Below are 13,526 nucleotides of genomic sequence, written 5' to 3' on the forward strand. Positions count from 1 at the left end.
GGCCCTCACGGTGCTCACAGACCCAGCAGGTGGTAGACATGCGCACAGACAGTTAAGCAAGTGGATCCATGAGAAAATAGCTAAATATCATGGAGGCCAGGCTGCAGAGGAAACTCTGCCCCCCTCACCCCTGCACACCACCATGTGCATGTTCTTTCTTTTTTCTTTTTTTTCTTTTTTAATTTTATTTACTTATTCATGAGACACACACAGAGAGAGGCAGAGACACAGGCAGAGGGAGAAGCAGGCTCCCTGCGGGGAGCCCCATGCATGACTGGATTCCAGGACCCCGGGATCACGCCCTGAGCTGAAGGCAGATGCTCAACCACTGAGCCACCCAGGTGCTTTCTAACATAGCATTTAAATTGAGCCTGAAGAAGGAAAGGCTCAGAAACCACCCCGAAGATAACATTTATATCACGGAAGTCTCAGAACAATAAATATTGACCCTCACAAGTTCAACAACCAACATTTAGCCAATTGTAAAGTGCCCGTTTATAATTCCTGCCCGGCTAGCTTTTATTACTCTCTGCCCCAAAGCTCACTGGAGACCTGGAAGGTAACTGGTTGTGTTGGACTTTGAAATGATTAGGACAATCAACCTATCTCGTCTTCTTTTTTTTCTTTTTTAAAAATTTTATTTTTTCATGAGAGATACAGAGAGAGAGAGGCAGAGACACAGGCAGAGGGAGAAGCAGGCTCCATGCAGGGAGCCTGACGTGGGACTTGATTCCGGGTCTTCAGGATCATGCCCTGGGCTGAAGGCAGGCGCCAAACCACTGAGCCACCCAGGGATCCCAACCCCTCTCTTCTTCTAATAAGAAACAAGTCTTGAGTGTATATTCTTGGTTCTCTGCTGGGCTACTGGAAATCCTACACTATTCCCCACTTTACCTCTAGCAGGTCGTGGAAATTTGGTTGAGAGCCAGTATGTGGGAGAACGTATTATGATCTGGAGTATATTCGCACTTGACTGCTACGTGAAGTCACATTTCAGAACTGCAGGATCCACCTAAATATGTGTGTCTCATCTCTACGGATACAGTATAAATATAAAGAGGATTGTCAGGATTTTTATGAAGGTGGTCCTCTCTGGGCAGTGAAGGATTTTTTAGTTCAGTTTCCTTCTGCCCTCATCAGTATTTTCTGCATTTCCTATAACGTATGGGGAGTTCCTGTATTGTCAGAGAATATTTTAATACATTTAAAGGGGGGAAATACTGCTTTTCATTTTAGGGTACAAAGAGCAGTCGATTCTGGGCAAATGAGTTTGCTCCTCACGTACTGAATGTTCTCATTTTATGAACAGTTCAAACGTGCCGTCCCCTGAAGCTCATCTTGGGGAGTTTCTTGCACTGGAAATAGCCTCTCTCGCTCCTACTCACCCTGGATGAGTGATCATGGAGGTCAGCTGTGGCAGAGCTTAGACTCGGCGCTGGAAGGAGCCCTGAAGTTTACCTAGTGAGCTCATTTACCATTGGAAGAAGCTAAGACCTTTAGAGGTTGGGACTTGTGTAAGGTTATATACAGAAAACTGGGGATAGAGTTGACCTGAGAATGCTATGCCATGGTTTAATTCATTTAATTGTGGCTTTCTAAAGAGAGCAGGAAGCTTGGTGCCAATTTCATATAGACCAGTGTATCAAAGACATGGGTGTCCAAGGATGTGGATAAGGCTCCCCTGTGGTAGTCTCCCCTACTCATTCCTTCCCTCTCTCCCTCCTTCTCCCCCTCCAGTGGCTTAGCTTCTGAACTCCTTGACTATGTTTGGGAATCTCCCTTCCTCCAATTTTGGGAGTCTTGGTGGAAGACAGGGCCTATCTCTCAGGATAGAAGTTGGGCTTCCAGCCTCTCTTGCAGCTAGAGCTGACCTTGGCTTGGCCAGTCGGTTGGGTCTGATAGCAAAGACATTCTGGCAGGACTGACTGGAATTCAGTGCCAGGGACCTAAGCTGGGGCATTTGATGGCCAGCACTAAGGACAGAAGTGCTGCCACAGGGGTATGTGGTGGCATTTTGGTGGAGCAGGAGTCCTGGTCTCCCTTAGCTCTGTTGGGGTGCCAGGGTGGATACTGTGGCCTTCTGCGGTTGGTTCCATGAGTCCCCCTCCTCCTATACTTCTGGTTAATTGACATGGCTTCTGTTGCCCTTCACTGAGGCCTGTGCCTGATAGACTCTCCCTGTTGAACATGGACGTGGACTTAAATTCTCCCTAGCATCCAGATAAAGTCTTGGCTCTCTGACCTTCTTGTAATAAAGACAACAAACCATAAATCCTCAGACTTATGCTTATCTTTTCCTTTCCATGTTGTTATCTCCCATGATTACCCTGCATGCCAGGGTCAACTGTTTGTATCCTGAAAAGAAAGAAAGTCCCTCAAACCAGAAATGTTTGTGCAATGTGAGTCTCACGGGAACTTTGATTCGCACTGTGTTTTCCATTCAGTTGCATGGCCTGTGGCAAGAGGAAGATTTTGTTTCCTCTAGTAGTTTGTGGACTATAGTGCTCTTAGCCCTGGCACATGTGTGCTGTCTTGGATATAGCAGCTGACAGCATTCCTTGTTAGGGTCAGGTTCGGTTCCTGGTGACTAAATCCTACGACAAGAGAGGAAGTTGGAGATATAAAAAGACGGAGGATTTATATAGACATAGATTCTGTGTAGACCCTGCATAGACCCTATGGGACCCTATGGAGGTGCTGCATAGATCATGCATAGACCCCACAGAGACCCTTCTAGACCCTGCATGGACCCTACAGAGACCCTGCATAGACTCTACAGAGACCCTATACAGACCCTGCATAGACCCCACAGAGACCCTGCATAGACCCTACATAGGCCCTGTATAGACTCAACATAGTCCCCACAGAGACATTGTATTGACCCTGCATAGACCCTACAGGGACCGACAGAGACCCTGCATAGACCCTAATAGACTTTACATAGACCCTGCATAGACCCGACAGAGACCCTGCAATGACCCTACAGGGACTCCACAGAGACCCAGGGAAGATGAGAAGGTACCTTGATTTTAGGGAATTAATTTTTCTCTCAATTCTTTGGCTGGTGGTTGTCTTTCCTTATGACAACGGACCATATCCTGTCAAAAATAGGATTGTCATTTGTTAAGGAGATGAAGCTTTCTATCAAGACAATATGATGACTTTTCACCTTCTAGTCTTAAATTCCTTTGCCTTCCCCACTGTTTGGCAGAGTCATATGTATTCTTAGGTCCGCAGATAGAACTAAGGATCCAGTCTATCCCTGTGTATTACCTCGATACATCTAACTGGGCAGTAATATTTGGAGTGACGTAAATATAGAGAGTGAGGAAGTATACCTGGATTAAGTAGTACTTATGCGATCTAAACCATTAATTTTCAAAATTCAATCTATATCAGAATCACCTTGGGGGTGAGGGTGAGAGAGGGCACATGGCAGATTCCCGGGCCCCCCTCCCACAGGTTCTGATCAAGGAGCTCCAGGATGGGCTCCAGGAGTTGGTGTTTTATAATCTCCCACCGTGACCCAGTGATGGATGGTTTTTCCTCCGACTTGGAGATACAGTGGTCTAGGGTAGTAATCTTCATCCTCAGAATTAGAGAGGATGATATAACAGCATTACCTCAAAGGGGGAAAGTAAGCCCAACAACTATTAGGTTAATATTGGCTGTTGGACATGAGCCCTGAAATGGGTGCTCTTCTCCTGGACGCCTCCTCCCTGATTTGATAAGTGACAACCATTCAGTGAAATGTGTGGCTCCCATCTTTCTGTGGTCGGCTGAGAGTCCTTTGCAAAGCTCTGATGAGCACTGGTGTTCTCCAGAATGCCCTGATGACCATGCTGGGACTTTTTTTTTTTTTTTTTTTTTTTGCAGCAAATATCTTTCTCTGGTGACTCCCCCAAAGCTATCATGATCTCTTTCCCACGGGGGCATTTGTGCTAAGCACACACATGATGCAGGGTGGGCTGAAAGCCAGAGAGAGGGCTCTGGAGCCCACTTGGGATTTATTTTTAGACCACAGTCAATTTACCAGGAATGAGTTCATGTTGATTAATGGGTTGGTTGTGCCTTCAAAGCAGAAGCGCTGACCTGGTAGGTGGATGTTTTAATCTTATTAGAGATTTTGGCTCCCTTGACCAAGAGTAGAAATTATTCCTTTTAGATATTTGGAACAAGCCATGTTTTAGTGAGTGGTTTGCTTAATAGATGAGAAATCTTTTCGCTAAGAGTGAACCCATCTCTTCTTCTGATGTACATTTAATTTTTACCAATTACACAGATCTGTTTGTGTCTGTGTTGTCGCCAAGCAGTAGCTTGCTTAATTGTAAGCATCGTAGGTGAGGCGTGGATTACTTTCAGTGCCCGGGAACGATGGACTGAAAAGACAAGATAATCAAACCAGCCACCTGACCCAGGCAGCATTTATCCCTCTGATAACTGTGTGGCTCGGGATCTTTAGAATGTAACTAGAAGAGCTGTCTCCATTTATCAGAGATTGTAAATAAGTTTTGCATCATATTTCTTAAACTCCAGATGCTTCTCTGCTCAGAGATTAGTAACTGAGCCTAATAAATGCTTCAGTTATCTTTCCATGAGCTTTCCTTCATCTCCATTAGAATCTTTTCCTGCCCTGGATTACACCCGACCCGTGCAATGCCTCCTTGGACAGTTTTGCACTCAGCGTGTGGCTGCTTCCAGAGTAGAGTGTGGTCAGTTTGTACAGCCTCATATAGAATGTTTGCAGAACTGCAGTGTTGCTCACAAGAATCCCGGGGTCGTTAGATAGAAAGAAGATGAGGGAAGTAAGAGAAGCTCTCACATACCCTGCTTTAGAAAAAAGTGGTGTTTCATTTTGAGAGAAAAGTAGCTTTCAGGACCATACAAGCTAAGAGCAGAAACGAAGGAAATGACCTCCCCGCACCCCCCCTTTTTTTTATATAGGCACTATGCTGTCTTGAGAAATGATAGAGGAACTTTTAAAAATGCAGACTAGAGGGGTGCCTGGGTGGCTCAGTGGGTTAAGCAGCCAGCTCTTGGTTTCGGCTCAGGTCATGATCTAAGGGTTGTGGGATCAAGCCCTGCATCAGGCTTAGGGAGTCTGCTTAGAGGATTCTCTCTCTCTCCCTTTCCTTCTGCACTTTCCCCTGTTCATGCTTGCATTATCTCTCTCTCTCTCTCTCTCTCTATCATTTAAAAAACAAATCTTAAGAAAAAAAAAATGGAGGCTAGAGCCCCAAGTTGGCCAGGTGGATATATCAGTCTGGCGTGCGAAAACACCTGCTGCTCTCATTGGCCGTCGACAAGCAGAAGTGGATCACAGGAAAATAACTCATGTCTGTAAGGAATTAACTAATCATGTATCATTAAAAAGGCCTTGTTTGGACTTAAGACCTTTCACAAAAGAGGAAAGAAATATGCCTAAAATCCTTAAAAATGTTCAACCTCACCTGTAGCCAAAGAAATACAAACTAAGGGAAATGTCATTTCCTTTGTAAGAGAGTATATTTATTTTTAAATGAGAAATACCCATGCCGACGAAGAAATGCTGTGATGATAACTTGTAAACTCTACTCACTGGAGCGTAAATGGCATGGCCTTTCTGGAAATTAATTAGCCAAATGTATCACAGCCCTCTGATCAACACTTCCACTTCTGGGAATTTTGTTCAAATTCCTGATTGTTTATACAGGTGAAAGATTTTGCAGTGATATTTATAGAAATAAAATTAGAAATAGCCTAAATGCCCAACAGTATGGGAATGCAAATAATAATTTGTATTGCTTGAAATGCCTGTAAGAGTTTTCAATCACAGGGGAGAAATGCTTATGTTATATTTAGTGAGCACAAAAAGCAGTCTCCAGTTGTATCATATGATATCTCCGTTACGTAAAACCATATGAAAAAGCATGGAAGGGGGCGCCTGGGTGGCTCACCCAGTAAAGCATCTATCTGCCTTCCGCTCAGGTCATGATCCTGGGGTCCTGGGATCAAATCCCTACTCCGAGGGGCGCCTGCTTCTCCCTCTCCCTCTCCCTCTTCCTGCCACTCCCCCTGCTTGTGCTCTCTCTCTGTCAAATACATAAATAAATCTTTTAAAAAAACATGGAAAACAATGCACCAAACTCATATATATATATATATATATATATATATATATATATATATAGTGATGCGATCACGTGTGATTTAAATTTTCTTCTGTTTATTTTTAGGGTTTCCAAGGTTGCCTTGACATGCAATCATATTTGTAGTCAGAATGAGGTTACTGGCAAGAGTATGGTATTTGGAGCACCTGCCCATGGTGAGGTGGGTCTAATGGCTGGCCAGCCCTGCCTTGACTACTGAAGCCCATCAAACTTCTTAAATGGGCAACAGGGGGAGGGGCTGAGGCAGAAGGAGAAGCAAACTCACTGCTGAGGAGGGACTCCGATTTGGGGCTTGATCCCAGGACCCTGGGATCGTGACTTGACCTGAAGGCAGATGCTTAAAAGACTAAGCCACCCATTTAAATGAATGGCATACTGCTGGCTTTATGCAGGGACTTCACATTCGCGGCATATATGCTGGCGTTTCCAAGGGCTTCTGGAGAATCTAAGGACACTCGTGGATGAGTAGCCTTATGGGGGCTCAGGAAAGCTAGGGAACTTCTCCCAGGGGCATCATCTTGGCTATCCTATTTCCATCAAAAGAGAGACCATGTTCCATCGCAAGCCTCCAGCACCCAAACCTTCCCAGTTCCTCACAGCTGAGTCATGTCTCAAGTGCCCAATGGGTTCTAAAGATGGCATTTGAGGCAAAAACAAATGTTGAAGAGTCAAGATTAACCCCTTGAACATCCTTTTTCTCCCTTAAACCACCAAGACTTGCCCCTCCCCCAGAACATCAAAAGCCAAGCATTAAATTTGCTTTACCATTGCAACAAACACCGCTCTCTTTCTGGGAACTCGAAGCCTAAATCACTTTGAAAAGATAGTGGAGAGGAGAAAGAGGGCGATGGATACATGAAGAGGATTTTCATGGTTATCTTCAAAGGCATATCCCTGCATTTGCCATTTGTAAAATGCACCTGCCGTACAGCTCCACCTCAGCTCAATGTTAGCTAACCAGTTGTTGGCCACGTGCAAGATTCAACGATCATTGCACTAAGATTCCCTGTCTGCGATAGGAATCCTTCCTCACATGCTGGGGTGTTTCCTGGGATAGGTCAGCCCTATGCTTCCATGGTATATATAAATCATGAAGCCATAAAACAGTGAGCGCCTGCGGTCAAGAAGTTACTTTCCCTGGGCCGGTGCCCATTCTGGGCGGGAGGGAGCAGAAGGAGTTTGCCCCCGTGTGGCAAGACGGGGGCACTGCCTCTTTTAGCATCTGGGTAAGAGTGGCCATTCAAACTTGCATAGAAAGAGATGGTTTTGCAAACGATGGGCTCAGAACTAAGCAAAATTCCCTCAAGGCTTTAAACACTAGAGTCACAGAGGCTGAGATATGTAGGAAATATTTCTAGTTTTAAGTGAAAGAAGTAGAATATGAAACTGTACGTTAAGATGTGTAATCAATAGGAATCGCTGACATGAACCGTGCTTTTTATGTGCCAGGCACTATGCCAAGCACTTTACCCACATTTTAGTTCTCATAGAAACCTTACTAAGAAGTTAGGAGTATTAAACCCATTTTAACACAAAAGCACTGAGACACAGAGACAGCATCCCCCTGAAGCCTTATGGCTAATGATTGACAGAGCCACAATCCTATGGTTGGCAGATCCCTGATCCCATGGTTGACAGAGCCACATCCTGTGGTTGGCAGAGCCATGATTTCATGGTTAACAGAGCCACATCCTGTGGTTGGAAGAGCCCTGATCCCATGGTTGATAGAGCCATATCCTGTGGTTGACAGAGCCACATCCTGTGGTTGGCAGAGCCCTGATCTCATGGTTAACAGAGCCACATCCTATGGTTGGCAGAGCCCTGATCCCATGGTTGACAGAGCCATATCCTGTGGTTGACAGAGCCACTTCCTGTGGTTGGCAGAGCCCTGATCTCATGGTTGACAGAGCCACATCCTGTGGTTGGCAGAGCCCTGATCTCATGGTTAACAGAGCCACATCCCATGGCAGGCAGTGCAATCCTCCATCTATTCTCTTCACCATTTGCACTGACTGCAAATATGCAAAACATGAATGTGCATGAACTGGACAAGGGGTAGGAACAAATGACAGCCAGTGTGGTGAGGATATTGGGGACTTTTTCTTTAATCCAGTTACGTCTACCACTTTATAAAAGTATGGATGAGTGTGGATAGGTTTAGAAATAGTCATAGCCTTTAGTTCTGGATGTCTTTGAGCTGAAAGGTCATCTGTCAAGACTGGGAGAACCACCTGGCTCCTTCTTAAATTTTCAGACTGTCAGGAAGGGCCTCCATGGTCCTTGACTCCTCTATGTGCCACGGTTGATGCTAACCCATGTCGAGTCATTATTTCATGTTCACATTCGGCATTAATTACGTAAAGGAAGTCATGCTAATCCCAGAAATGATTAAAGAAACAGAACCAGATTCTTCACAAGCACTGTCACACTCGTGACAATAATTGAATTTCTTCCCGCAAATCAGTGATTCTCTGGGAAACCAGAAGAAAGAAAAAATATAGTTAAATTCTCCCCTCTCCCTGCTTTTGATCTTGTTTGTGCATGTATAGTACATCGTAAATATGTAACACTGACTACTCTTCATTTTGTGTTTTGTAAATGGAGTTTAGAAAGAAGACACTTCTCCAGAGGTTTGAAGTTTTCTGTGCTCAGCAGAGGAGGATTTGCCCATTTGTGCTAATCCAACCAAATCATTTCCATTGATGTCTTGGGGATGTTTTTAAAGCTCTCATGGCTGGTGATCTGTTAATTAGTGTTGCCGCATTCACTGGGGGCGGAGGTTCCTTCATTGGGCCCTATTAGATTTGGCCGGTTACATCATCAGACGAACAGCAAACATCCTGTGTCCCTGCAGGGACCAGGCCCATGGGTTATGAAAACAAGGGTTAATGTAGCGTTTGTCTTGCATGATGTTCTTGGTCTGAAGTCCTTGAAGCCAGAAGGATTCAAAAATTTTTTCAAAGTCGTAATTTTTTTAAAAAGATTTTATTTATTTATTCATGAGAGATACAGAAAGAGAGGCAGAGACACAGGCAGAGGGAGAAGCAGGTTCCATTCAGGGAGCCCGATGTGGGACTCAATCCTAAGACTCCAGGACCACACCCTGAACCAAAGGCATCTAGATGCTCAACCACTGAGAAACCCAGGTGCCCCGTATTGTTTTCTTTTCTTTTTCTTTTTCTTTTCTTTTCTTTTTTTTTTTTTCTGGAGAGAGGATCATAGCTTCCACCTTACTTTCAAAAGCAGTTGCTGACTCAAAATGGTTTATTTAGAGTCACTGATCTAGAGATGTCAGCACTTTTTGCTTCACTGGAGAGAAGGTCAAACCCTGAAGGGGACAGGGCCTCCCCAAGGCAACAGGGTTCACGATGGTAGCCTAGATTGTGCCCGCCAGACCAGGGGTGGCTTTGCTCTATGATACGATGTGTTGGGATGAGAATCACACGCATGATTGTGTGAATGTGTCACATAAGTTCACCCTGTGATTCAGCGGGAAGAGGGAGCCTCCGATGGGTCTGTTTGTTCCCCTCCGGTCCTTCTCAAATGCAGCAGTGCTGTGCCTCCCCAGGAAAGATGAAACTGGGGGACAACCAGCTGGCCCCAGCAGTGGGTCCCTTCTTTGTGTAGATTCTTAGATGCTGGAGCCTAAATTTAAAAAAAAAAAAAAAAAACTCCTTTGATAATGGGGAGCTTTGAAGTCTTTTCTTCTACTTTCCTGAAAGAATTGTAAACCCCGTGTTCCTTGCTTGATGTTAATAACTATTTTCTACTTACAGCTGCTTTACACTTGGAAATAGTAGAGCTATTATTATGAAACACTGTTTCCGTGCATCCTTTTCAGGTTGTCTATGAATGGTAATGACTGTGGACAGGAGATTTCCACTGGGCCTTTCCCACCTCTGGGGTCATGGGATGCAAGCTCATGAGACCCTCTCTGCACCCTGAACATTTCCAAGCTAAACATCTGGGATTTCAAGCCCCCAAATATCATGGCAGTGACTACTCTCACCACCCTTCAGATCACCGTGGCAGATCACCGCTCTACCCCTCTGCCCCCTAGTCAACACCAGGACCTTGGTTAAGAGGTCTCTTCTAGAGTCAAAGACCTGGCTTGGCTCCTGAATCCATCTAGGACAGGTGATGTGGGGCTGGGACCAGTTATCTCCACCTCTCAGCTCTTTAAGCTCCTCCTTTTTGGGGCCTTCCGAAGGATTGAGGAAAAGTTCTTAGTACCAGGGCTTAGTTGGATGTCACTGATGCCATTTTGCGTTTCTGAACCGACATGGGCTGTTCCATCTCTAAATGTCCTTCCTCTTTGCCAACTCTTGCTTTGAGTGTCCAGACCTTTCCCCTCTCAACACATCTCACAGGTTCTTGTCACTCTGGCACACCCCATCGCCCCCTCCCGGGCTTGGCAGTTGCCTCCACGAGGTGGTCATCCTTTGCCCACAGCGCTGGTGTTCTACTCTTGGTGTGCAGTGGTTGGACCTGCCTTGCCAGGAGAGGTGAGAAGATTCATTGCTCAGGAGGCATCCGTAGTCTCTGTAGTGATTTATTTGGACTAATTTTCCTCATTGCAGGCTCATTAGAGGCTGTTACCAAATGGTGGCTTATTTGCTTTCAACAAGCGTGTCAGGTGTTCACCGCCCCCCTCCTGTGCCCATGTCCCACTAGGGGAGGCACCAACAGCAGCTTTCACACGCTGGGGCCCCAAGGCGGAATGTGCAGCTCTACTTCCATTAACAGCTCTTTCTGCTTCTCGATCGTTCCTATTAAACACTAGTATGCCGCCGGAATTCCCTAATGGTGCCCCCATCTCCGTTGCTCACTGTGCATTATTTGCAGGAGATTCAGAGTCCAATCCTTCTGTGACCCTGACAAAATTCAGAGATTGTCGGAGAGTCTACATTTCTGCCCTTAGATTGAAAGGAATTATTCATATCATCCCTGTCTCTTCTCTTTTAAATTGTAAAATCCCAAAGGGAAGAGTGGCCTCCCCACCCCCGACCCCATCAACTCCCACTGGAGAGGTAGGTCAGGTCTGTGCCCTCAAAGGAAGCCCAAGGAATTGGTGGTGTTTTCCGACTGGCCCAGGAAGAAGGCGAGCACCCTCCGCCACCCCATGCCTTAGTTCCTGGGTGTCGCTCGGGCCTGCTTTGCTTGCGCTTTTATGGATTCGAGGTCCCAGATGTGTACTTCAGTTTTCTGACCAGCCTCTGCAGCCTGAGTCATCGAGTATTGTCAGCTTAAAAGGTGTAAAAAAACTCCCCCCGTGGGTGTCGAGAAACACGTGTGCAAACGTGCACGACGGCTGTGTGATATGTGGGGTGCCAGGTGAACAATCCCGTGCTTGTGTGTGTCCACACACACGAACACACTTGGTGTGGAGACTGCACAAGGAGTGTTTAGCTTCATCCTGTGCAAATAGTGTCTGGGAGGAATCGCCTTGCAGCTGAGACATCAGTGTCCCCAGAGGCCAGTTATGGGAGCTGTGGCCTCTGACACTTGGGGGCAGCTGTCATTCCTGCATTTGGGGGGATCCGTAGGAGGTGCCTTCTCTCTCTGGGGACTGAGATTCAGCTGTCATGAGAGAGAACAGGTTGGGATCTGGGGCAGCCTGAGTCAACCTGCCCTTTGGCACTTGCTTCCTCTTCACGCTTACCTGTTGGATTTGAGTGAACAAAGACAAAATGATTTTCAAAAGAAGTGGGTTTTTTTTGGTTTGTTTGTTTTTGCTTTTTTTTTTTTTTTCCCTGTCTTGGAAATATAAAGTAGTGTTCACTTTGACGGGTTCATCTTAAAAGGGCAAAAAAGACCGGATCAAGTTTGCATAGGGAGAGACTGGTCTTGCTTTTTTTTTTTTTTAAAGGTTTTATTTATTTATTCATGAGAGACACACAGAGAGAGGCAGAGACACAGGCAGAGGGAGAAGCAGGCTCCCTGCGTGGAGCCCAATGTGGGACTCGATCCCAGGACCCTGGGATCATGCCCTGAGCTGAAGGCAGGCGCTCAACCACTGAGCCACCCAGATGTCCCGAGAGACTGGTCTTTAACCAAAGCATCTGAGAGGGTGAGCACCCCTACCTTGCCTTTCGCCAAAGAAGTAAGGAGAGGCACCTCCAGAGGCCCCTGGTCAGGGCCAGCAGGGTCCTTACAGTTGCCTGTTGTTTCTTAATTTGACTTTGGGAAAAAATTTTCTGCAACTTCCAGCTTAGAGATGAGAATTCTTCTGCTAGTGGAAAATGTATGGAGAAGGGAAGCAGAACCGCCACAGTTCAGCAACTGTGTCTCCCGACACAGCAGAGCATCTGTCAAGCTTCTGCTGTTTCCCACAGCCGGGGGAGCCACATTGTTTATTTTCCAAACCAGGGCACTTTGAGAGTGAAAAGGGACACGCGTAATCCCCCCAGGATGGTGGGCCCGAACTGGGATGAATGGGTGCCTTACTCAGGATGGGGATCCTAAAAACACATTCATGTGTCCTGTCTGTGACCTCTGAGTTATGACTTGCGGATTCTTATACTCACTCGTGGTGGAGAGACTTTCCTTTCCATTCGTGCCACCTCATTTCTGCAATTTGCTCAAGACTCTGCTCTTCCAGGAAGCCACCGTTGCATCCCATGCTGAGCATCACCACAGTCTGGGTGCTTGGCCTCAGACCCAGGCGATTTGCCTCCGTTAGGAATGAGCAAATGACCCAGGAGAAGACCGTGGGTAGTTGGCATAACCTGGGCTTATGAAACGACACCCTTCAAATATATCCTCCAAGGGGAAGGTTTGCAAGGAGGGTTGCCTGGTTAGCCAGTTAACTCATGAAATCATGGCTGGGTACCTTAGTCAGCCTGTGAGGGTCAGAATGTCCTGTGACACCCAGGCTGCCATTTGTCCATCTGTCTGTGTGTCTATCTGGGTGGTATACCTGCTTCCGTCTATCACCCATCAATGCTTCCTTGTGCCCTTCCTGCGTGGAACGTCAGGCTGCTGGTATATGACCTTTTGGATTGAGCATCCACACTTGAATCACCGGGCCTGTCCCCACTCCAGTACCCACCCCCATCCCCGGGGAAGGAATCTGATTGGCTGGGCCTGGCATATGGATGGGTCCCCATGAAGCGGCTTGACCAGGAGAGCGGGGTCACCCACGATGTGTGACAGCCACCACTGTCCACACCTGCGCACTTAGTAGCAGCTAAGTGCTTGCCTGCGGCCTCTCATTTAATCCTTACACTCCCCTATGGGATAGGTACCGTCATTATCCCATTTTATGACTCAGGAAACTAGGGCACAGAGAGGGTAAACAGCTTGTTGGGCACCACACAGCTGATAAGTGGACGAGTCAGGAGTGAGCCCAGCTGCCGGGCTCCGGAACCTGAGCTC

The 13,526-nt window shown here is 46.5% G+C and overlaps 1 protein-coding gene across 14 annotated transcripts in view; it reads left to right on the forward strand.

The window, feature by feature from the left end:
- Positions 1-13,526, forward strand: part of SLC39A11 (solute carrier family 39 member 11) — a 403,217-nt gene that overhangs the window by 252,109 nt on the left and 137,582 nt on the right. The window lies entirely within an intron of this gene.

The sequence above is a fragment of the Canis lupus genome, chromosome 9 (assembly GCF_011100685.1).
Source record: "Canis lupus familiaris isolate Mischka breed German Shepherd chromosome 9, alternate assembly UU_Cfam_GSD_1.0, whole genome shotgun sequence".
Taxonomy (NCBI): Eukaryota; Metazoa; Chordata; class Mammalia; order Carnivora; family Canidae; genus Canis; species Canis lupus.